Source organism: Microcaecilia unicolor, chromosome 2, assembly GCF_901765095.1.
Source record: "Microcaecilia unicolor chromosome 2, aMicUni1.1, whole genome shotgun sequence".
Lineage (NCBI taxonomy): Eukaryota > Metazoa > Chordata > Amphibia > Gymnophiona > Siphonopidae > Microcaecilia > Microcaecilia unicolor.
Window position 1 is genome coordinate 565676008 of NC_044032.1, and position 26732 is coordinate 565702739.

The 26732-nt window shown below is 45.4% G+C and overlaps 1 protein-coding gene across 6 annotated transcripts in view; it reads right to left on the minus strand.

The window, feature by feature from the left end:
- Nucleotides 1–26732, minus strand: part of MTUS1 (microtubule associated scaffold protein 1) — a 361304-nt gene that overhangs the window by 256889 nt on the left and 77683 nt on the right. Inside the window, exon 1 of one of the 6 annotated variants that reach the window (XM_030191457.1) lies at nt 2470–2656. The exons of the other annotated variants lie outside the window; for them this stretch is intronic. The gene's annotated coding sequence lies outside the window, so the exon portion shown is untranslated. Of the gene's footprint in view, nt 1–2469; nt 2657–26732 lie in introns of those variants that run through there. 6 annotated transcript variants of the gene reach the window in all.

The window sequence follows — 26732 nt, forward strand, 5'->3', positions numbered from 1 at the left end:
TAACTCAACAGCAGAAATTACACTTCCCTCAACACAATGAAGGAGTTTGCTCTATATTGGGAGAGCTGAGCACCCACTGTACCCCCCATCACAGGCACCTATGCTGTAAATGGTATAAAAAACACAGAAGAGAAGCCTAAAGTAAATGGATTAGAGGAGAAACACAGAAAAGAAACCCAAGGAATAACCTAGACGTAGCAGGGCTGTGAACCTGGGAAGGAATGTCAGAATCCTGTTTTTACTCCTTGTGATCTTGGCCAAGTCACATGTACTAAAGAATTTGGAAACACTAACCTTAAGTTACTTAATGCTCATTAAATCAAAAAGAGTAGGTTTAAGCTCCTTTTACCATAATAAGAACATAAGAGTAGCCATACTGGGTCAGACCAATGGTCCATCTAGCCCAGTATCCTGTTTTCCAAACAGTGGCCAAGCCAGGTCACAAGTACCTGGCAGAAACCCAAATCATGGCAACACTCCATATTATAAATCCCAGGTCCAGCAGTTGCTTCCCCATGTCTGTCTCAATAACAGACTATGGACTTTTCCTCCAGGAATTTGTCCAAACCTTTTTTAAACTCAGATACGCTAACCGCTGTTACCACCTCCTCCAGCAAAGAGTTCCAGAGCTGTGCCCAAGTCCTGAAGCTTGGCAAACTTGTTTGTGTACTTTGACTACTTTCAGCTAAGCCTGTTGTTGGCTCACAATTAAATGGAGTTTTGGCCACAGTTTTTCTGTGGTCCTTCTCCACCTTTTGAAGAGATATACATTTTTTCTTATTATTTTATGGAAATGAGTTTTTTGTGAGGATAGCCTGTTTCCTTACAAGTTCACCTTAACTGTTGTAATCTGCCTTGGGAAGCCTGGTGTTATAAAGATTGGAAGTAAAATTAAACTCTCCTTTCACTGGAGCATATGGAATCACATCTTCACCTCATCTCTTTTGTACAAATGGATTATTCTGTTTTCAGCATGTTTCACAGACAAGTGGTTTTCAGAAGTCAGAATAATAAAAATAAATATTTTTTTCATACAGATCTCTCATTTGCTTAAACATAACTAAATGGGCTATAAGCTCCTAATGCAGTCTACTGGTTTTCTTATATTTTGTACTTGTGATGACTTATACTGTGCCAACGCACCCACCTCCCACCCCCCGCAGTAGTAATGCCGCCATCCCCCTCACTACAACCATCCCCAGAGCTACCTTGATCTTTGAAGGCCGCCCTGGTGGTGTAGTGGTCTCTGTGGCTGCGGGGGCTGGAAGGAATCCCACACTATTTCCTACCCTGCCACTCCTCCATCTCCGCTTTGCTCCTCTGTGCTGTGGGTGACAGGGCCAGGTTTTCAAAATGGCAGTCATTTTGAAAAAACAGCAGCAGCGCCCATGGCACAGAGGAGAAAAACGGAGATGGAGGAGTGGCAGAGGACAGGAAAGAGTGGAATTCTTTCCTGCCTCCAAGAAGCCACTAAACCACTAGGGCAGTCCAAGGATCAAGGTAGGTCTTCTTGGGAGGGTTTATTTTTATTTAAGATTTTGCTCATACCTTTTTTTAGTAGTAGCTCAAGGTGACTTACATTCAGGTACACTGGATATTTCTCTGTCCCAGGAGGGCTCACAATCTAAGTTTGTACCTGAGGCTATGGAGGGTTAAGTGACTTGCAAGATCACAAGGAGCAGAAGTGGGATTTGAACTGGCCACCTCTGGATTGCAAGACCGGTGCTCTAACCACTAGGCCACTCCTGGGTTGTAGTGTAGAACAGGGTAAGCATGGCAGTTTCTGGCATCCCTTGAATGTTGACGCCCCCCCTGCCATTCATACCGTGCTTACCACATTCTGCTGGCCCTGCAAAATCATTCATGGTAATTATCCCCATCTGTGAAATGAGTCTTCTAGAAGTTCTGAAATCTTTGCCATTTGATGCTCCATGACTAGTAGTTCATGCACTCAGCATTCCCATTTAGAGATTAACCTCTTCAAATCACCAAACCTTTGGTAATAGCCTTCTACAAAAATATTTTGGACCCTGTATGACCTTGACATTTACCACCAAATCTTTCAAGCATTTTTAACATCAAAAATCATTTAATTCCACTATCTAATTTACAGTTTATATGTCAGCATCCATAGTCTTGGCCACTTTTATGCTTCAGGGAAATAAAGACAAACCAAAATCTTATATTTAAGTAGACAATGTGTAGAAAAATATATAAAGAAAAGAGATGACTAGAGAAGACCCTCAGAAAGACAACTCACCCATGCAGCTTGCCAGAATATGGCTGCTAAAGAGATAAGCTCTCATTCACTGGGTCTCTATACTGCCATTTCCAAGCCCTTGATCTTAGCCAGCACTTCTCATGGCAGTGTACAAGAATATTTAAACAACAATTTTAAACAATTTTCTACACTGTGCACTTCACATACATTCATACAGTAATGCCGAGATACTATTCAGAAATAATTACCTGCAATAATTTTGTTTCACTTCCCAATGTATATGGTATTTCATACTTTGATACTTATAGTGCAAAGTAGAGTATAGTATATGAACGTTTGCTGCCAGGAAGATAACTTGGACCCAGGCCAACCACATGCTCAGGCTAGAACGCTGGAGAGCTGTGAGAAGTCTGAAGATAGGATCAGTGTGGAATCTGACCCATAGGTGACCTCCATCTAAAAGCAGACATTATATAGCTTAGTCTAGCTCTTTCAGAGACTCTGGAGGTCAGCAACTTTACAAAAGACAGAGAAAAACAGAATGCAGCTTTTATTGTGGTTAATGACAGTTGGGGACTGGAAAAAAAAACAGGATGGGGACTGGAAAGGAGCATCACACAAGGAGTCAAGGGCCCTGACTATGAGTCATGTGCTGTTTAGAAATGAGAAAACAAAGGAGGGGTGGGGAAAATAGGCTCTATCCAAACAATGGGGGAGACGTATATTTTAATAACACAATGATATTTATTGCAAATGGTGGACTCAACACAGCCGTGTTTCGGTGCAGTAGCACCTTCTTCAGGAGTCTATAAAAACAAATACAGTAACAAATATAAAACAAATATTGTGAACAAAGGAAATGAGTGGAGGATTGGCCTAGTGGTTAGGGTGGTGGACTTTGGTCCTGGGGAGCTGAGGAACTGAGTTCGATTCCCACTTCAGGCACAGGCAGCTCCTTGTAACTCTGGGCAAGTCACTTAACCCTCCATTGCCCCATGTAAGCCACATTGAGCCTGCCATGAGTGGGAAAGCGCGGGGTACAAATGTAACAAAAATAAAAATATATATATTTTTTGAATCTCAAATGGACATCTAAAAAGCATATATGAATAAAAATAAACATACATAAAATATCATAAAAACAAGATCATAAACGTTCAAATCAATAAGATAAATAATATTGAATAATATTGTTATTAAAATGGTGTTGCAAGATAAAAAAAAATACATGAATACAAAAAAACAAATGCATATAAAAGAGAACATCAAAGAGCATATGAAAAAAATATATATAAAAAAACATTTTGGATTGTGGTGTATTTTCATTTACGATTCCATAAACACTATACAGCAAAAATCAACAGTATGCGATTGTTTACATATATAAATGTCCAGAAATCTTTTGCCAGAAGACAGTATGAGAATAAAAATATGACAGATAACGAACATTGCATATAAGGGGAATTCTGAGACCTATAGATCGATATATGACCAAAAGTAGGGAGCATACTTGGTCTGTGGGCTGGGTAATTACATATAAACTGTGTCTGAAAAATAGTGTATATTAAGCATAAAGGATAAGGTTTGCTTACAACTTTCCGCCATTGGTAAGTACTCAAAAAAGGGGAAAATGAAAAATATATAATAAAAATATATATAATACTAAAAAATGGTAAAAATAAAAATTAAATATGAAAATACTCAGAAAAAGGGGGAGAAGGGGAAGTGAGAAAAAAAGGGGGGAGGAGAGAGAAGAGAAAAGAGAATGGAAATAGAAAAAAATATATATATACCAAGAGGGAAACAAATCAAACAGAAATATATTACTAACCTTTCAAGGGTATATTCAGTGTTTAGGTGGTTAACACACTGGTAGATAAAGCACTGAGGAATACACAATTCCTTCTGAAAGAAACAATGTTATGTGTGAAAAAAGGATAAACATGAACTGCCAGGGGTGGCTTAGGGAAATAGGATGCTTTACCCCTTACTTATATGCAATGTTGTTTATCGGTCATATTTTTATTCTCATACTGTCTTCTGCTTTTTAGATGTCCATTTGAGATTCAAAAAATATATATATATTTATATACAAATATCAATATATATATGTATATATAGACATTTCCTTTGTTCACAATATTTGTTTTATATTTGTTACTGTGTTTGTTTTATAGACTCCTGAAGAAGGTGCTACGGCGCCGAAACACAGCTGTGTTGAGTCAACCATTTGCAATAAATATCATTGTGTTATTAAAATATACGTCTCCCCCATTGTTTGGATAGAGCCTATTTTCCCCACCCCTCCTTTGTTTTCTCCTACTTGTTTCGTGGGGATCAAGTGCACCTCCACATTGTGTGGTTTTTCTTTGGCCTGTTTAGAAATGAACCATAAAAATACCTAAGAAACCCCTATTTAATGGAGTCGTCCGTGGATGTGAGTGAGGTTTGTTCACAAGCAAAATCTTCTAGGAAATCACTGAAAAGGGCTCCCCAGCTGAAGTTGGCCTACATTGAAGCTGGGCTTGGTGATGTATATTTACCTAACTGTATTACTTTTATGACTGCTGTGCGTCAGTCGAGAGTCAGAGTTTTCTTGCTCCTATACATTTGGGATCCAAACAGACCTAGAACAAGAAGAAATTGACATCGCTTGGGAAGCATCATTGTGGTCTTGCAGTGTATTGCATCCTACCCCTTAAGTAGAAGATTCGAAACCTGCAGTGTCAGGTGTGAGAGACTGCGGAGTGAAATGATTCTCAGCAGGAAACACTTGCTGATTTCCTTATGACTGAGGCACTTAGCTCATGGTGCTGTCAGGTGTGAAAATTACCTAACAACATGAACAGAGGTATAGCTAGGTGGGTCTCCAGAGGAGCGACCACTACCCCAAACAGACTTCCGTTGGCGACGGCGCCTATTTTTCACATGATCCGTCATGTTTAAAATATGCGCAATCTGCTCTCCCACACCTTCAACTTGGCTACACCTGAGCAAGATAAGTTCCTATACTATATTCTATTTTGATACTTAATACTGCATATACCATATTACATAAGTACATAAGTATTGCCATACTGGGAAAGACCAAAGGTCCATCAAGCCCAGCATCCTGTCTCCAACAGTGGCCAATCCAGGTCACAAATACCTGGCAAGATCCCAAAAAAGTACAGAACATGTTATACGGCTTATCCCAGAAATAGTGGATTTTCCCCAAATCCATTTAATAACAGTCTATGGACTTTTCCTTTAGGAAGCCGTCCAAACCTTTTTTAAACTCCGCTAAGCTAACCACCTTCACCACATTCTCCGGCAACGAATTCTAGAGTTTAATTACACATTGAGTGAAGAAAATTTTCTCTGATTAGTTTTAAATTTACTAAATTGTAGCTTCATCACATGTCCCCTAGTCTTAGCATTTTTGGAAAGCGTAAACAGACGCTTCACATCTACCCGTTCAACTCCACTCATTTTATAGACCTCTATCATATCTCCCCTCAGACGCCTTTTCTCCAAGCTGAAAAGCCCTAACCGCTTTAGCCTTTCCTCATAGGGAAGTCGTCCCATCCCCTTTATCATTTTCGTCGCCCTTCTCAGCACCTTTTCTAATTCCACAATATCTTTTTTGAGATGCGGCAACCAGAATTGAACAGAATATTCGAGGTGCAGTCGCACCATGGAGCGAAACAAAGGCATTATGACATCCTCATTTTTGTTTTCCATTCCATTCCTAATAATACCTAACATTCTATTTGCCTTCTTAGCCACAGCAGCACACTGAGCAGAAGGTTTCAAAGTATCAACGACGACACCTAGATCCCTATCATGTTTTGATACGAGTGTGTTATTGTATGGGGAAGTGATTACCTCTTTATTGCTGCATTAATGTATGTGGTGAAGTGCACAGTGTGTAGAAAATTTTAAATTGTTCTTTAAGTATTCTTGTACACTGCCATGAGGACTGCTAGCTAAGATCAAGGGCTTGGAAACAGCAGTACGGAGACCCAGTGAATGAGAAAGCTTATCCACTCTCTTTAGAGCCATATTCTGGCAAGTTGAATGGTCAAGTATTTTCCCGAGGGTCTTCTCTACTCTTTATATATTTTTTCCACATTGTGTAAAGATTTTGGTTGAACCATTTCCCTGGTTTTTTTTCTATATTGTTACCAATGGCGTTGGGATTTTTTTAAATTAGGTTTTTGGTTTACACTTATGCTTCAGCAATTTGGGTTTTGTTTTTTTGTTGTTGTTTTTAAACAAATTGCAAGCAAGATAAGCATACTTGCACAGTGAGGTCTCTAGAAGAAGCACATGGGGAAACGAGTCCTGGTTGGGACCGACACTGTCTTGCTCCTGTGCCTGGGATAATACGGTGCTGTGCGAAAACGTTTCCCCAATTAGACAGCGCTGCACTATGGCTCTTTGAAGCTATGTGATAAGAGTTGTACTTTGAGTGACATTTAAATGATACTTAGCTAAAATATTTTGGGACATTAATAAATATTAGATAAGAGTATTGAACATTGATTTTTTTGGGAGGCTTTTCCAACTGATTACTTTTTCAAACAGAGCTTTAATGAACATTGATTTTTCAAGTTAGGTGAAGTGTGATGAGTTTTATCCTCTTATTTTGTATTTTCTATAGATGAAAAAATATATTAAAAAAATAGAGTTGATTGTAGGGCCTTTCAAAAATTTGTTTCACATTCACTTTTCTGGTATGAGGTTGTTTACTTTTATCAGTGATATACTTTAACTAGAACAGAGATGAAAATTTAAGTTCTAGATATTCCTGGGAGGAAATAGTAAAATAATTACATAAGTACATAAATAATGCCACACTGGGAAAAGACCAAGGGTCCATTGAGCCCAGCATCCTGTCCACGACAGCGGCCAATCCAGGCCAAGGGTTGGCAAGCTTCCCAAACGTACAAACCATTCTATGCATGTCTTCGGATTTTTTTTTTTTTTTAATTCTCTCTCTATTTGAGGACAGGTGCAGTTTTTGGAGACTGATCTTCTATTTAGAATTTTCCTGAATGTGTTTTTCTTTAATTTATATTTGCACATTACAAGTAAACACTTATGAAAGAAACAGAAAATCAAATATAGGAATACTTCCATAGAAAAGAAACATTTAACTCTTCCTTAGACCAACATAATTGGGGTGGGGGGCGGCAGCAAAGAATACAAGGAGATTAAAAAGTTGTAACATTACAATAAGAAAGGCAACCAACTGGGCAGTTCCCCGCACTTAATGTTACCATTAGATGTTATACCATTGGTAATCTTTTTCATGTCTAAGACGGCCCTCAGCTGCTGAGGTTCAAAAAATACATGTTTGATTTATTATTTGGGAGTAAAATATTTACTAAGGATAGTCTAACAAATATGATGATCCTAAAGAATGTGCTTCTGATCTCACAGCTACAAATTTTCTTCTATCTTGTGTACTTTTAGTCACATTACTACTACTACTATTTAGCATTTCTATAGCGCTACAAAGTGTACGCAGCACTGCACAAACATAGAAGAAAGTCCCTGCTCAAAGAGCTTACAATCTAATAGACAAAAATAAATCAAGCAAATCAATTAATGCGTAGAGGAAAGAGAGGAGAGGAGGGTAGGTGGGGCGAGTGGTTACAAGTCAGGATATATCCGGACCTTTTGACCAGAAAATAAGTTCTGAGAATTGTGAAAAAAAAACAATCTCATAACTGCATTCAGGTCCTGCTCAAATACAAGAGACACCAAAAAGGTGTTGCTCTGTCACTTCAGAAATTGAATCCTCCAAAATATATCTGATATATTGTGTGTCATAAGCAAAATCCTGTTGGGGAATCTGGTTCCCAGCAACTGATGCTTCTAGTGGACTTAAGGTGGCAAATAAACTTTGTTCATTGTAGGAATGGTAGAAGAGGAATATTTTAGAACTATAATCAAATATTTCTTTAAAAATTCCACCGGAGACATACCAGGTGACCTAGGAAAATTCAGTACTCGAAGATTTAATCTTCTATTGAAATTCTCAATTTGTTCCACCTTTTGAGACAATCTAGTATTATCTTTGATAATAGCAGCAACTGAAGACTGCAAGCTTTTAATATCTTTACCAGTCTGTTCTGAAAACACTAGATATTCCTGTCTGTTAAGATTTCTTGGGCTGTTTTATGCACTGTTGTAGTCAATTGCTGAATTGCCTTCCAGATATCCAGTGATGACCCTGTCAGGGAATTAAGATCCTGAAATGCTCCCAAATCAATCGGCTCAAGTCTGCATCTTATTGGGCCTGGCACCACCACCAGGGCTCTCTTCCTTAGCCACTTCCACAATGGAGAAAAGCTCATCCTCGACCCTTTGCTCAGCCGGGCACATCGATGGAACAAGGAATGGAGGCGACAGCGAAGCAATGACTCCAAGAGGAGCAGATGCTCCTTCACTTACCCCTACAGCTAGACTTCAAACTCCACTTGCAGGGTTCTCTGGGCATAGCGATCCAAAGTTTGCTGAGCTGGGGAGGAGGTGCGAGCTGAGGGCAACTGAGTTTTTACCACTCCCTAGGACTTCGAAGGAGGCATTAAAGATGAGTAAAAAGACAAAACTTAAACAGCACTTTCACCAGCCAGCAATTGCCTTCCAGATATCCACACACCAAAGTATGGTCAGTCCACCACCTTGCCACATCCCTAAAGATTTTCCTAAATGTTTTGTATCCTGTAGCAAGTTTTATTTTGCTTGTGATTGTAATTTAAAATCTAATAATGTTAAAAAAATAATTCTACTTCAGTGACTTCATATCTAGTTTGAAAGGTTTATACCCCCCACTCCCTATCTTAAGATGTCCAGATAATGAACTGAATAGAGCTATTTGGATAATGACAGTCACTGCTCTATCTGGATGTTCTGTGCCAGCCACTAACCAGGTACATGTGATTATCCTTACAACACCACAGTTGGTACTAAACTTAGTTTTCCCCACAACTTTGTGCTATGTATCTACATACCTTAAATATGTGGTCTACTTTCCTTTGAGAGATTCTGAATTCAGTTTATACTGCTGAATAGGAGACCAGCTTGTTCAGCCTGGAGCTTTTAAGAACATTCTTTGTTCCTTCACAATTGTCTCCATGGAACAGTTATGAACACACCATCATCATTTAGAGTAAGGAGGACATTTCTTTTAACTTCTGCTTTTTTGAAGTCTATTAAATCTGGTTTTGCTTTTAACCTGCTTTAGCAGCTTTTCACATATCTTTTAGGTTCTCAACTCTAAGATTTAGTGTGTAAAAATAGACTGTCACACCCTTGTGAAGGCCATTAAAGGACCAAAAGATCCAACATCCAAAAAGGAATTAGTGATCTCTAAGTAGCTGAAAATTACTTTATGAGTAAGAGCAACAGTCTCAACATAGAGAACCACCTTCAATATAAAAAGGACACAACAGCATGCAATGAACAGAAAGGTCCCTGAAAGCACCTGCAGCTCTGACGTTCTTCTAGCTGAATAGCCACAATGGAAACCATTTAGGATACCTTTCATGAAGTCTGCAGAAGGGGTTCAAAGGGAAACCCAGCAAGGGCTGAAAAAACACAAACAGATAACAGAGGGGTACCGCTACCCAAAATGTGGGTTGAATCAAATTTAAACAATTCAAAACACACTGTCTGGCTACAACAGAAGTCAATAGGTGGGAACAACCAAAGCGATAAGTCTAGAAAAGCTGGTAAATATTATATATTCACTTGGAATCTGTATAATGAATGAATAAATAAATGACAAACGCCAGTAAATGAAACTTCAAAAAAAACAATAAAAGGCTATGCGCAGTGTGAAAAACTATTCAACAAAATAAAGGAGCAGCAGCATAAAGATATGTAAATCATGCATAAAAAGAAAAGTGAAGGTGAGAAACCTAAAATACATGTGTTAAAACAAAATACTAAAAAGTACATATAAATGCATAAATTAAATAAAACCATGAAAACATAGGGGCCCTTTTACTATGCCATGTAAGCATGCGCCAAAATGGAGTTACTACCTAGCTACCGCGTGGCTCTTATGGTAATTTCATTTTTGGTGCAAATCCGATACGCACGTTTGAAAAATAATTTTTATTTTCGGACACGCGCATTGGGTGCGAGCCAAGTGGCATTTGACATGTGTAGGTCATTACCACGTTAGTCTTTACTGCTAGGTCAATGGATGATGGTAAGGAGTCGGACCCAAAATAGACGCACAGCAATTTTCATTTTGCCGCATGTCCAGTTCTGGCAAAATTATTTTTAAAAAGACATTTTTTTTTTACATGTGCGCTGAAAAATGATTCTGTGCATGCCCAAAATACACATTCACACTACCACATGCCATTTTTCAGCGTACCTTTGTAAAAGGGCCCCATAGTGACTAAGCTATAAAGTGCATTGTGCATGAAGTACATTTATATCTGTAAAGTGTTGGGTGCTTATAAATACATCCTATATAATAAAAAGCACTTCCAATGTTCTGAAGCTGACTCCGTGGCAGTGAAAGATTGAAGGGTTCGTGCTGCCTCTAACGCTGTAGCCATCTCCTGAATTGACATCACGCACTTCCGGGCTCGTCACAAACAGCACTGACCAACCACAGGATAGCAGCACGAGGCACCACCTCAACGTCTATAGCCTTCTCTTCGAGTTCGTTCCCTCAGAGTCCTGCCCTCGCAGAAAGAGGAAATGACATCAGCAGGCGGGACTCGAAGGGAAGGATGTGTAGGTGCAGTATTCTCCTAGCATGTAGAGTGTGCAGAGATCTTGTTGCATTCTTGTTTGTGGTGTTTTTTTTATTAGATGGGGTATTGTGTTTTAGGGCCTGCTGTAACAACAGCTACTTTTACATGCATAAGGTTACTGTTCGAGTCCTTAAGTTAATGCGCTTGCTCAGATCTATTCCATTAAGTTTCACAATATGTTTTCTCAATTGGATAAAGAGTTTGGGTCTTTCCAATATAATTGGGAATATCGTACTAACTCCCTTATTTAAAAAAAAAAAAAAAGGAGTAAAGATCCTGTAGCTAGTGGTGTGCAGTGACATCTATAGCAGAGGATTCAGTAGATGTGCAAATTTCCAGGATTTCCACAATGCACATGCATGAGATCTATTTGAATACAATGGAGGCAGTGCATGCAAATCTCATGCATATTCCCGGGATTTCCACAATGCACATGAATGAGATCTATTTGCATACAATGGAGGCAGTGCATGCAAATCTCATGCATATTCTTTGGGGAAATCCTGAAAACCCAACTAGATTACAGCCCTCGAGGACTGAGGTTGGACACCCCGTGCTAAACATTAGTGCTCTGTATACCTTTACCCAGTGCTTTTTTTGTAGAAAAAAAGGTGCCGGTACTCATTATGGGCGGGGTCACCACATATGGCTCCACCCCTATGATAGCCACACCCACATTAACCACACCCCCTATACCAGCCATGGCGCAGATAAACAGACATCATTGAAAATATTACAGTACTATAGGAGAAAAAAATAACGTGATTTTTTTTCATTATAAATAATCTCTGTAAGCTCTTACAGCTCCAGTATACCCAGTGCAAAATAAGACAGCCAATGTAAATTCTCAAATTGGACATATTACAAACATTAAAATGAAAATAAAATGATTTTTTTCTACCTTTGTTGTCTGGTGACTGTTTTTCTTTCCATATTGGTCCCAGTCTGTGATTCTCCTTTCCTTTATTTTCGCTTAACTCTTCTGTGCCATTTGTCATTTTTGTCTCCTTTTTCTTTGCTTTCTTCAATATTTTTCAGGCTCTCTCTCTGTCCAGATTTAATTCATTCTTACTATCCATTCTTTAATTTCCTTCATCTACCTGTGGCTTTTCATCTTTTCCTCACCCTTGTTCTCCCCATGCCCCTTCCTCTTATTCTCCAGTCTTTCTCTATTCCCCTTTTCCATCCAGCAGCTCTGCTTTCTCTCCCCATCCTTCCAGTGTCTCCCCTATTTCTTTCTGCATTCTTCCATCCAGCGTCTTCCCTCTTTCTCTCCCTATCCTTCCGTTTTCCCTCGCTCTCTCCCCATCCTTCCATCTGTTTTTCCCTCTCTCTCCCCATCCTTCCATCTGTTTTTCCCCCTCTCTCCCCATCCTTCCATCTGTTTTCCCTCTCTCTTTCCCCATCCTTCCATCTGTTTTTCCCTCTCCCCAATCCTTCCATCTGTGTTTTTCCCTCTCTCTCCCCATCCTTCCATCTGTTTTTCCCCTCTCCCCAATCCTTCCATCTGTTTTCCCCTCTCTCTCCCCAATCCTTCTCTGTTGTTTTCCCTCTTTCTCTCTCTCCCCAATCCTTCCCTGTTGTTTTCCCTCTTTCTCTCTCTCTCCCCATCCTTCCATCTGTTTTTCCACTTGCTCCCCAATCCTTCCATCTGTTTTTCCCTCTCTCTCCCCATCCTTCCATCTGTTTTCCCCCTCTCTCCCCATCCTTCCATCTGTTTTCCCCTCTCTCTCTCCCCAATCCTTCCCTCTGTTGTTTTTCCTCTCTCTCCCCAATCCTTCCCTCTGTTGTTTTCCCTCTTTCTCTCTCTCCCCAATCCTTCCCTCTGTTGTTTTCCCTCTTTCTCTCTCTCCCCAATCCTTCCCTCTGTTGTTTTCCCTCTCTCTCCCCAATCCTTTCCTTTGTTGTTTTCCCTCTCTCTCTCTCTCCCCAATCCTTCCCTCTGTTGTTTTCCCTCTTTCTCTCTCTCCCCAATCCGTCCCTCTGTTGTTTTCCCTCTTTCTCTCTCCCCAATCCTTTCCTCTGTTGTTTTCCCTCTTTCTCTCTCTCCCCAATCCTTCCCTCTGTTGTTTTCCCTCTTTCTCTCTCCCCAATCCTTTCCTCTGTTGTTTTCCCTCTTTCTCTCTCTCCCCAATCCTTCCCTCTGTTGTTTTCCCGCTTTCTCTCTCCCCAATCCTTCCCTCTGTTGTTTTCCCTCCTTCTCTCTCTCCCCAATCCTTCCCTCTGTTGTTTTCCCTCTCTCTCTCTCTCCCCAATCCTTCCCTCTGTTGTTTTCCCTCTCTCTCTCTCTCCCCAATCCTTCCCTCTGTTGTTTTCCCTCTTTCTCTCTCTCCCCAATCCTTTCCTCTGTTGTTTTCCCTCTTTCTCTCTCCCCAATCATTCCCTCTGTTGGTTTCCCTCTCCCTGCCAAGTTTCCCGCGAAGGCGCGAAGTCGCGATGCACGCGGCACCAGCCCCTATTTCTGGCCGCTGCTGCTTCTCCTGTTGAGCAGCAGCGGCCGCTACACAAAGAAAAACAAGATTTAAAAAAAAAAATTGAAACCTGGCTGAACGCGGCACCCCGGCACTGTAGACAGCTATTAGGCATTGACTGTTGCCCTGCAGCCGCTCCTCCTCTTGCCTCTACGTCACTGCCCCTGGAGGAAGACCCCGGAGGAGCGCAGTGACGTAGAGGCAAGAGGAGGAGCGGCTGCGGGGCAACAGCCAATGCCTAATGGCTGTCTACAGTGCCGGAGTGCCGCGTTTCAGCCAGGTTTGAAGTTTTTTAAAAATCTTTTTCTTTGTGTAGCGGCCGCTGCTGCTCAATAGGAGAAGCAGCAGCGGCCGGAAATGGGGGCTGGCACTGCGTGCGGGACATGGACTCACGGGGCGGGGGGAGCAAAAAAAAAAAAGGTGCCGGTACGCCGTACCGTTGCGTACCGGCACAAAAAAAGCACTGCCTTTACCCAAGGGTTAATGTACTCACTGTTTGTGCTGAACAACGTCATGTCTTGATCTCTGAGAGTCACCTGTAACATTTGCCACTTCTTTTGACTTCTGTGTTTATGTGAAGAAACTAAGTTCTGTATCACCACCACCTTTCCAAAATCTATCAGATTCATACACAGACCAACATTATGTGGTGTGGAACTGCAGACTCCATCAAAAAATACTTTGAGCAGTACAGACTGATATTTTGAGGCTGAAATGGCAAGTTGTGTGCCCACAAAGTAGAGGCAAAAGCAGAGAGCAGCAGACAACATCCAGGGTGCATGCAAAAATATAAAATGCGCTTTACTTTGTCACCCATTCCTTCAGGTAACATACTCAAATAGGAGCACTTTTAAACAGTAAACTGTGAGCCATACTGATGGTACAGCTGCCTGAAACATTCATGAAGTGTCCTTAACACTGGAAACAGAACCAGTTAAAAACTGCAAATACTGTGGCTTTGATCTAAACCAATAGTACAACACCCCCGCCCCCCCCAAAAGGAAGGAAATAAAAAAAAGGAGGAGCTTGGCGGCCATATCTTGCTTCTCACCCCCAGAGGAAACAGTAAGGGGGGCTCAGTGGCTTCATCACATCTTTCAATTGGAGGTGACAGGGTGGGAGCATCCCAGCCACAAAAAAACATTAAGAGGAGTTTGGCAGTCCTGACCTAAAAGAGACAGCAACAGGGGCTCAGCAGCACCCCCCCCCCCCCCCCCCCAACTATCACCTCTGAAATCCAAAGCAAAAATAGGAACTCAACAGCTCAATCACATCACATCACATCACCGCTCAGTGGGAGGTAATATTTGGGGGCAACCAATTCCCTCTTACAGTTTGAGGCTGAAAGGCCCCCCCCCCACAAAAAAAAAGACACAACAAGGGCTCAGTGGCCCTAGCATACAACTATCCTACCCTCAAAGAAACCACAACATGTGCAGAAAAAGACACCTACCCCACATTCTCCACTCTGCCTTCTTCCCCCTTATGTTTCCTTCTTTCCCCAAACGTCCTGCGCTTACAACCCTTACTTTATTGTCATCTCCCCTCCTGCCCCATCCTCTCCTTCCCCTCCTTTTGCAAATAAACATACTTTTTCCATACTTCCCCTTTACCCCAAATTTTCCTTTCTGTACCCCACATTATCCTGTCATCACCCTCTTTGTTGCCTGCCCCCTTCCACCTGTAGTGCTGTGTAGCTTCTGCCTGCAGCTTGCTCAAACTGTATCAGATGAAAGGGAAAACAAAAACAGAATGGCTGTAGCACTAAGGATTCACCGAATCCCGATGGCACACATCTGCCTGTAACAAATATACCAATATTTCAGTAAGATTTTAGAGGGAATAGTGACAATGTAATTGATAGAATACTTAGAATATCATTACATATTGCTTCCATCACAATTTGGTTTTAGAATGTGTCAGTACGGAAGCTTTGCTTGGATTACTCACTCATGATACCAGAAAAAGCGAATGCTACATACCTGTAGAAGGTATTCTCCGAGGACAGCAGGCTGATTGTTCTCACTGATGGGTGACGTCCACGGCAGCCCCTCCAATCGGAATCTTCACTAGCAAAGTCCTTTGCTAGCCCTCGCGCGCACCGCGCATGCGCGGCCGTCTTCCCGCCCGAAACCGGCTCGAGCCGGCCAGTCTCATATGTAGCAAAAGAGATACAAGGGAAGACACAACTCCAAAGGGGAGGCAGGCGGGTTTGTGAGAACAATCAGCCTGCTGTCCTCGGAGAATACCTTCTACAGGTATGTAGCATTCGCTTTCTCCGAGGACAAGCAGGCTGCTTGTTCTCACTGATGGGGTATCCCTAGCCCCCAGGCTCACTCAAAACAACCACCATGGTCAATTGGGCCTCGCAACGGCGAGGGCATAACTGAGATTGACCTAAAAAATTTACCAACTAACTGAGAGTGCAGCCTGGAACAGAACAAACAGGGCCCTCGGGGGGTGGAGTTGGATCCTAAAGCCCAAACAGGTTCTGAAGAACTGACTGCCCGAACCGACTGTCGCGTCGGGTATCCTGCTGCAGGCAGTAATGAGATGTGAATGTGTGGACCGAAGACCACGTCGCAGCTTTGCAAATTTCTTCAACGGAGGCTGACTTCAAGTGGGCTACCGACGCAGCCATGGCTCTAACATTATGAGCCGTGACATGACCCTCAAGAGCCAGCCCCACCTGGGCGTAAGTGAAGGAAATGCAATCTGCTAGCCAATTGGATATGGTGCGTTTCCCCACAGCCACTCCCCTCCTATTGGGATCAAAAGAAACAAACAATTGGGTGGACTGTCTGTTGGGCTGTGTCCGCTCCAGATAGAAGGCCAATGCTCTCTTGCAGTCCAATGTGTGCAGCTGACGTTCAGCAGGGCAGGAAAGAGGACGGGGAAAGAATGTTGGCAAGACAATTGACTGGTTCAGATGGAACTCAGACACGACCTTTGGCAAGAACTTAGGGTGAGTGCGGAGGACTACTCTGTTATGATGAAATTTGGTGTAAGGGGCCTGGGCTACCAGGGCCTGAAGCTCACTGACTCTACGAGCTGAAGTAACTGCCACCAAGAAAATGACCTTCCAGGTCAAGTACTTCAGATGGCAGGAGTTCAGTGGCTCAAAAGAAGGTTTCATCAGCTGGGTGAGAACGACATTGAGATCCCATGACACTGTAGGAGGCTTGACAGGGGGCTTTGACAAAAGCAAACCTCTCATGAAGCGAACAACTAAAGGCTGTCCCGAGATCGGCTTACCTTCCACATGGTAATGGTATGCACTGATTGCACTAAGGTGAACCCTTACAGAGTTGGTCTTGAGACCAGACTCAGACAAGTGCAGAAGGTATTCAAGCAGGGTCTGTGTAGGACAAGAGCGAGGATCTAGGGCCTTGCTGTCACACCAGACGGCAAACCTCCTCCATAGAAAGAAATAACTCCTCTTAGTGGAATCTTTCCTGGAAGCAAGCAAGATACGGGAGACACCCTCTGACAGACCCAAAGAGGCAAAGTCTACGCTCTCAACATCCAGGCCGTGAGAGCCAGGGACCGGAGGCTGGGATGCAGAAGAGCCCCTTCGTCCTGCGTGATGAGGGTCGGAAAACACTCCAATCTCCACGGTTCTTCGGAGGATAACTCCAGAAGAAGAGGGAACCAGATCTGACGCGGCCAAAAAGGAGCAATCAGAATCATGGTGCCTCGGTCTTGCTTGAGTTTCAACAAAGTCTTCCCCACCAGAGGAATGGGAGGATAAGCATACAGCAGGCCCTCCCCCCAATCCAGGAGGAAGGCATCCGATGCCAGTCTGCCGTGGGCCTGAAGCCTGGAACAGAACTGAGGGACTTTGTGGTTTGCTCGAGATGCGAAGAGATCCACCAAGGGGGTGCCCCACGCTTGGAAGATCTGGCGCACCACTCGGGAGTTGAGCGACCACTCGTGAGGTTGCATAATCCTGCTCAGTCTGTCGGCCAGACTGTTGTTTACGCCTGCCAGATATGTGGCTTGGAGCACCATGCCGTGACAGCGAGCCCAGAGCCACATGCTGACGGCTTCCTGACACAGGGGGCGAGATCCGGTGCCCCCCTGCTTGTTGACGTAGTACATGGCAACCTGGTTGTCTGTCTGAATTTGGATAATTTGGTGGGAAAGCCGATCTCTGAAAGCCTTCAGAGCGTTCCAGATCGCTCGCAACTCCAGAAGATTGATCTGTAGATCGCGTTCCTGGAGGGACCAGCTTCCTTGGGTGTGAAGCCCATCGACATGAGCTCCCCATCCCAGGAGAGACGCATCCGTGGTCAGCACTTTTCGTGGCTGAGGAATTTGGAAAGGACGTCCCAGAGTCAAATTGGACCAAATCGTCCACCAATACAGGGATTCGAGAAAACTCGTGGACAGGTGGATCACGTCTTCTAGATCCCCAGCCGCCTGAAACCACTGGGAAGCTAGGGTCCATTGGGCAGATCTCATGTGAAGGCGGGCCATGGGAGTCACATGAACTGTGGAGGCCATGTGGCCCAGCAATCTCAACATCTGCCGAGCTGTGATCTGCTGGGACGCTCGCACCCGCGAGACGAGGGACAACAAGTTGTTGGCTCTCGCCTCTGGGAGATAGGCGCGAGCCGTCCGAGAATCCAGCAGAGCTCCTATGAATTCGAGTCTCTGTGCCGGGAGAAGATGGGACTTTGGGTAATTTATCACAAACCCCAGTAGCTCCAGGAGGCGAATAGTCATCTGCATGGACTGTAGAGCTCCTGCCTCGGACGTGTTCTTCACCAGCCAATCGTCGAGATATGGGAACACGTGCACCCCCAGCCTGCGAAGTGCTGCTGCTGCTACTACAGCCAAGCACTTTGTGAACACCCTGGGCGCAGAGGCGAGCCCAAAGGGTAGCACACATTACTGGAAGTGACGTGTGCCCAGCTGAAATCGCAGATACTGTCTGTGAGCTGGCAGTATCGGGATGTGTGTGTAGGCATCCTTCAAGTCCAGAGAGCATAGCCAATCGTTTTCCTGAATCATGGGAAGTAGGGTGCCCAGGGAAAGCATCCTGAACTTTTCTTTGACCAGATATTTGTTCAGGGCCCTTAGGTCTAGGATGGGACGAATCTCCCCTGTTTTCTTTTCCACAAGGAAGTACCTGGAATAGAATCCCAGCCCTTCTTGCCCGGATGGCACGGGCTCGACCGCATTGGCGCTGAGAAGGGCGGAGAGTTCCTCTGCAAGTACCTGCTTGTGCTGGAAGCTGTAAGACTGAGCTCCCGGTGGACAATTTGGAGGTTTCGAGGCCAAATTGAGGGTGTATCCTTGCCGGACTATTTGGAGAACCCACTGATCGGAGGTTATGAGAGGCCACCTTTGGTGAAAAGCTTTCAACCTCCCTCCGACTGGCAGGTCGCCCGGCACTGACACTTGGATGTCGGCTATGCTCTGCTGGAGCCAGTCAAAAGCTCGCCCCTTGCTTTTGCTGGGGAGCCGAGGGGCCTTGCTGAGTCGCACGCTGCTGACGAGAGCGAGCGCGCTGGGGCTTAGCCTGGGCCGCAGGCTGTCGAGAAGGAGGATTGTACCTACGCTTGCCAGAAGAGTAGGGAACAGTCTTCCTTCCCCCCAAAAATCTTCTACCTGTAGAGGTAGAGGCTGAAGGCTGCCAGCGGGAGAACTTGTCGAATGCGGTGTCCCGCTGGTGGAGCTGCTCTACCACCTGCTCGACTTTCTCTCCAAAAATGTTATCCGCACGGCAAGGCGAGTCCGCAATCCGCTGCTGGATTCTATTCTCCAGGTCGGAGGCACGCAGCCATGAGAGCCTGCGCATCACCACACCTTGAGCAGCGGCCCTGGACGCAACATCAAAGGTGTCATACACCCCTCTGGCCAGGAATTTTCTGCACGCCTTCAGCTGCCTCACCACCTCCTGAAAAGGCTTGGCTTGCTCAGGGGGGAGAGCATCAACCAAGCCCGCCAACTGCCGCACATTGTTCCGCATGTGTATGCTCGTGTAGAGCTGGTAAGACTGAATTTTGGCCACGAGCATAGAAGAATGGTAGGCCTTCCTCCCAAAGGAGTCTAAGGGTTCTAGAGTCCTTGCCCGGGGGCGCCGAAGCATGCTCCCTAGAACTCTTAGCCTTCTTTAGGGCCAGATCCACAACTCCAGAATCATGAGGCAACTGAGTGCGCATCAGATCTGGGTCCCCATGGATCCGGTACTGGGACTCGATCTTCTTGGGGATGTGGGGATTAGTTAAGGGTTTTGTCCAGTTCGCAAGCAATGTCTTTTTTAGGACATGGTGCAAGGGAACAGTGGACGCTTCCTTAGGTGGAGAAGGATAGTCCAGGAGCTCAAACATTTCAGCCCTGGGCTCGTCCTCCACAACCACCGGGAAGGGGATGGCCGTAGACATCTCCCGGACAAAGGAAGCGAAAGACAGACTCTCAGGAGGAGAAAGCTGTCTTTCAGGAGAGAGAGTGGGATCGGAAGGAAGACCCTCAGACTCCTCGTCAGAGAAATATCTGGGGTCTTCTTCCTCTTCCCACGAGGCCTCACCCTCGGTGTCAGACACAAGTTCACGGACCTGTGTCTGCAACCGTGCCCGACTCGACTCCGTGGAGCCACGTCCACGATGGGGGCGTCGAGAGGTAGACTCCCTCGCCCACATTGGCGAAGCTCCCTCCGCCGACGTAGTCGGGGAGCCTTCCTGGGAGGCGACGGCAGCCGGCTCCGCACGCGGCACCGACGCCGGAGACCTCACCTCGGGCGATGGACCAGCCGGCGCCACGCTCGACGGTACCGGTGGCGCAAGCACCGCCGGTACCGGAGGGGTAGGGCGCAACAGCTCTCCCAGGATCTCTGGGAGAACGGCCCGGAGGCTCTCGTTCAGAGCGGCTGCGGAGAAAGGCATGGAAGTCGATGCAGGCGTCGACGTCAGAACCTGTTCCGGGCGTGGAGGCTGTTCCGGGCTGTCCAGAGTGGAGCGCATCGACACCTCCTGAACAGAGGGTGAGCGGTCCTCTCGGTGCCGATGCCTACTGGGTGCCGACTCCCTCGGCGACCCAGAGCTCTCGGTACCGACACGGGAAGGGGACCGGTGACGATGCTTCTTCGATTTCTTGGAACGAAGCATGTTACCGGAGCTTCCCGGTACCGACGAGGAGGACGTAGAATCCAGCCGTCGCTTCCTCGGGGCCGAGGCCGAAGGAGGTCGGTCTCGGGGGGGCTGTACCGCAGGAGCCCTCAGGGTAGGGGGAGACCCACCCGAAGGCTCACCGCCACCAGCAGGGGAATGGACAGCCCTCACCTGCACTCCCGACGATGCACCACCGTCCGACGACATCAGCAGACGAGGTCCCGGTACCACCGACGTCGATGCAGAGGGCCGATGCCTCGATGCACTCGATGCACTGGCGGCCGAGGATGAAGCTCTGGACGCTGAAGACGTCGATGCACTCGATACCCCCGGTGCCGACGAAGAGCCCGAGAACAAAACGTTCCACTGGGCCAATCTCGCTACCTGAGTCCGCTTTTGCAAAAGGGAACACAGACTACAGGCCTGAGGGCGGTGCTCGGCCCCCAGACACTGAAGACACGACGCGTGCCTGTCAGTGAGCGAGATAACCCGGGCGCACTGGGTGCACTTCTTGAAGCCGCTGGAAGGCTTCGATGTCATGGGCGGAAAAATCACGCCGGCGAAATCAAAATCCGAAATGACGAAAATGAGCACCAAAACTTTGAGGGAGAAAAATCTCGACCGAGGCCGAAAAGAGGCCTACCCCGACGACGAAAGAAAACTTACCGGGGCAAAGTCTGAAAATACGGGAAGGGGAAAACGAAACCCGAGGGGGCTTCTGGAGCACTTCCCAACAATTTTGAAAGATTTTCCGAAGAAAAAACAACACGTCGAAGACAAAGGACGCGCGAGGTCGACTTTCCGGGGCTCGACACGGCGAAAACACGACCGTACCTAGTGCGGACAAAAGAAGACTGGCCGGCTCGAGCCGGTTTTGGGCGGGAAGACGGCCGCGCATGAGCGGTGCGCGCGGGCGCGCGAGGGCTAGCAAAGGACTTTGCTAGTGAAGATTCCGATTGGAGGGGCTGCCGTGGACGTCACCGATCAGTGAGAACAAGCAGCCTGCTTGTCCTCGGAGAATTATGGAGTACTGGACAAGAGGTTATTGTCCTATAGTTTGATCTTTCAGCAGACTTTAATGTCAAGACAGCAGATTTTGGTATTTTACTATATGGGGTCTATCTTCCAAAAAACCCTTTAGCCAAGTAAATACTGTTCTGGAATAGTTTAATTTGTGGAAGGTTTTAAGTGGGGTCCCACAGGGTCTCTCTATCTCTGATTCCATTCCATGTTATAAGCTCTCTAGATATATTTCTGGTCAACCTGGAAGTAAACTTCTTTCTATGCAGATATTACTCTTGTCATACCTGTAAAGTGTGAAACTAATTCCAACATGGTTGTATGGATACTGTTGAATTGTGGTGGGCAGGTCCTGGCTACAGGAGTACTTCCTACTTCACCAGGGTGATGCTCTCCTTCTAGGAGACCTCCAAGGTAGCACAGGGGCTACTAAGACTGGAGGTGGAACTTCTCTACAACATCCCTGTAGGTCTCCTCGGGTAAGCGCTGGGGTTTGTTATCCCCCAGGCCTTTCACAATTTTCTCCAACTCCTCACCAAACAGGAGAAGGCCTTGAAAGGGCAACTTCACCAACCTTTGCTTAGAGGCCATGTCAGCTGCCCAATGCCATTGCCACAGAAGACGGCAAGCCGCCACCGCTACAGCTATCTGTTTAGCCGAAGCTCTGACCAGATCATAAAGGGCGTCAGCTCCACTCCATCTCCGGGCTGTTCCACTGCCTGTTGTAACCAAGCGAGGCTGGCTCGGGCAGCTTAGCAGCTGCATGTAGATGACCGTAAGGATAGGCCTGAAATTTCAAAGGACCGTTTCATAGCTGCCTCCAGGCGACGGTCCTGCATGTCCTTCAGGGCAACTCCTCCTTCCACTGGGAGGGTAGTCCTCTTTGTCACAGTTGTGACTAGGGCATCCACCTTAGGCACTGCTAGGCGCGCCAAATGCTCCTCAGTTAGAGGGTATAATTGCCCCATAGCCCTGGCGATTTTCAAAGGCCCCTCAGGGTCAGCCCATTGCCCCATAGCCCTGGCGACTTTCAAAGGACCCTCGGGGTCAGCCCATTGAGCCGTGATAAGCTCTTGGATGGAGTCATGCAAAGGAAAGGCTCGAGCAGGCTTCTTAGTATTTGCCATCCTCGGATTACCGGAGGAGGTCTCAGTACTACTACTACTACTTAACATTTCTAAAGCGCTACTAGGGTTACGCAGCGCTGTACAATTTAACATGGAAGGATAGTCCCTGCTCAAGGAGCTTACAATCTAAAAAGACAGGTGTACAATCTAAAGGGTCTTCTATAGAGAGGACCTGCAAGGCATCAGTAATAAGCGCTGGCAGTTCATCGCGGTGGAAAATCCTCACCGCGGAAGGATCATCTGGATCCGTTGGCAATCCTGCACCTTAGATTTGCACTTGCCACAAACAGAACAGCGCTTAACTTTCTCAGCAGCCATCGCCAAAAGTGGCGGAAATTCAAAATGGCGGATTTGCGCCAAAATAGTCTGAAACGCGGGCCCTCCCCGGAGGAGCTACAAAATGCTCTTAGCTCACCAGACCGAGTTTCCGAGCTCCGGTCACGCTGCACAATCAGAAGAAAAAAAACTCTTTTCTGGGATCGCAGTGCCAAAGCACGACGCGACTTTTTAACGCTGTGAGGCAAGTTTGAGGCAACAGCGAAAGAGGCAAATTTCCAACTCCGGAGGATCAGTAGCATGGGAAAGGCAGGGAAAGGGCAAACCTATGTGCCTGCATCCACAGCGTGGGCAAAGACAGGGACAGGGCTAACTATTTAAGCTCTTCAGATAGGTTACAGAGGAGACATTCCTACAGTCTTAAACTTAAGCCCACCCACCCTGCCCCTCAACCCACCCACCCCAAGACGGACACCTCATAACTAACTTCCCCAAATACACTAATCATCACAATTTAACTCCACCCATATTACAACTGTCTCTGAAAAGAAAACCCCTCATTATCACAGGAATCCCCAGTCTTCTACTCACCAGCTAAGGATTACTGCTCTAAAAATAAGAATCAGCCAACAGACCCATAGGCTGCTGTTCTCACTATATCATACCTGTTCATACCCATTTCAATCAAGCAGGATTACTTTTATTCTCTGTAATAATTGTGGTGCTTTAGTTTCAAGACCAATTATCTGGAGACTTAAGGCTTGTCCTATCTGTCTGCAACTCACTAGATTAAAACACGAGCTCAGTAAAGTAAAACAGGAACTAGATGCACTTAAAGCAGCATCTAGGACCGCACAATATCATACTGCACAGAATCATACCAAATTATCACCACTACCACAAAGGATAAAACCACCTAAAAATAGATGGATCACTGTAGGCTCAGGCAGACTTCGTTATGTGACAAGAAAACATCAGACCTCACAAGTATTACCACTACAAAATTCTTTTACTCCATTACAGCACTGTGATGTTCTTGAAAACATAACAGAAGCCAAAGAAAAAATAATAAAAGTGGAACAAAAAGATATGAAGGTACCCAAAGAGAAAAGAAACCCCTAAATCACTATTGTTGAAACGCATACCAGGAAATATAGATGGAAAGCGATGACCACAAATGCTCACAGTCTAAGCAATAAAGTTCATGACCTTCAGGCCCTGATGCTGGAGGCAGACTTAGATGTTGTTGCAATCACAGAGACGTGGCTAAATGGTTCCCATGAATGGGATGCAAACATACCAGGCTATAATCTATTTAGGAAGGATAGAGAGGGTCGTAAAGGTGGCGGAGTAGCTCTGTATGTGAGGAATGATATCACTGCGACTGAAATGACAGGGACCTGGGGAAAGGAAGAAGCGATATGGATCACCTTAAAAAGATGATAGAACCTCTGTCCACGTGGGTGTTGTCTACAGACCTCCAACACAATTGGAGGAATTAGATAAAGACCTGATCGCAGATATTCAAAAGTTGGGAAGCAAGAGAGAGGTGCTGTTGCTGGGAGATTTCAATCTGCCGGATGTAGATTGGAAGGTTCCCTCTGCGGAATCGGAAAGAAGTAGAGGGATCGTGGATGCTTTCCAAAGTGTTTTGCTCAGACAAATGGTGATGGAACCCACGAGGGAGGGAGCAACACTGGATCTAGTGCTCACAAATGGGGATAGCGTGTCAAATATCCGAGTGGGTGCCCACCTGGGCAACAGTGACCATCAAACGGTTTGGTTTGATATGACAGCTAAAGTGGAGAGCGACCACTCAAAACTCAAAGTCCTGGATTTTAAGCGTGCTGACTTTAGTAAAATGGGGGAAATACCTGAGGAAGGAGATGATGGGCTGGGAGGAAATACGAGAAGTGGAAGGACAGTGGTCCAGGCTGAAAGAAGCTATAAATAGGACCACAAACCTTTATGTAAGGAAAGTAAATAAAAGCAAGAGAAAAAGGAAACCGATATGGTTCTCCAAGCAAGTGGTTGAGAAAATAAAGGCTAAAGAGTTGGCGTTCCAGAAATACAGAAAAACTCAAGAAAAGGAACACATGGAGGATTACCGGATGAAAATGAAAGAAGCCAAGAGAGATACGACTGGCAAAAGCGCAAGCGGAAGAACAAATGGCTAGAAATGTAAGGAGGGTGACAAAAATTTCTTCAGGTATATTAGTGAAAGGAAAATGACTAAAAAGGGAATTGTGAGACTAAAAGATACTGCGAACCGCTATGTGGAAAATGATGAAGAAAAAGCAAATTTGCTAAATAGATACTTTTGTTCTGTTTTCACAGAAGAAAATCCTGGAGAAGGACCGCAATGGACTGGAAATAATACAATTGAGAATGAAGTGGATACAGCACCGTTCACGGAAGAAAGTGTGTATCAACAACTTGAAAAGCTAAAGGTGGACAAAGCCATGGGACCGGACGGGATCCACCCCAGGATATTGAGGGAGCTCAGAGAGGTTTTGGCGGGTCCTCTTAAAGATTTAATATATCCTTGCAGATGGGAAAGGTTCCGAGGGATTGGAGAACGGCGGAGGTGGTTCCTCTTCACAAAAGTGGTGATAGGGAAGAAGCTGGAAACTACAGGCCGGTAAGCCTCACTTCAGTTATTGGAAAAGTAATGGAAGCGATCCTGAAGGAAAGGATAGTGAATTTTCTGGAAGCCAATAAGTTGCAAGATCCGAGACAACATGGCTTTACCAAAGGGAAATCGTGCCAAACGAATCTCATTGAGTTCTTTGATTGGGTGACAGGAGAATTGAATCAGGGACGATCTATGGACGTAATCTACTTAGATTTCAGCAAAGCTTTTGACACGGTTCCCCACAGGAGGCTCTTAAATAAACTGGAGGGGCTGAAGATAGGACTTGAAGTGGTGAACTGGATTAGGAACTGGTTGACGGACAGACGCCAGAGGGTGGTGGTGAATGGAATTCGCTCGGAGGAAGGAAAGGTGAGTAGTGGAGTGCCTCAGGGATCGGTGCTGGAGCCGATTCTGTTCAGTATATTTGTGAGTGATATTGCCGAAGGGTTAGAAGGTAAAGTTTGCCTATTTGCGGATGATACTAAGATCTGTAACGGAGTGGACACCACGGAGGGAGTGGAAAACATGAAAAAGGATCTGAGGAAGCTAGAAGAATGGTCTAAGGTTTGGCAATTAAAATTAAACGCGAAGAAATGCAAAGTGATGCACTTAGGGAATAGAAATCCACAGGAGACGTATGTGTTAGGCGGGGAGAGTCTGATAGGTACGGGCGGAGAGAGGGATCTTGGGGTGATAGTATCTGAGGATTTGAAGGCGACGAAACAGTGTGACAAGGCGGTGGCCGTAGCTAGAAGGTTGTTAAGCTGTATAGAGAGAGGTGTGACCAGCAGAAGAAAGGGGGTGTTGATGCCCCTGTATAAGTCGTTGGTGAGGCCCCACCTGGAGTACTGTGTTCAGTTTTGGAGGCCGTATCTTGTTAAGGATGTAAAAAGAATTGAAGCGGTGCAAAGAAAAGCTACAAGAATGGTATGGGATTTGCGTTACAAGACGTGTGAGGAGAGACTTGCTGAACTAAACATGTATATTCTGGAGGAAAGGAGAAACAGGGGTGATATGATACAGACGTTCAAATATTTGAAAGGTATTAATCCGCAAACGAACCTTTTCCGGAGATGGGAAGGTGGTAGAATGAGAGGAC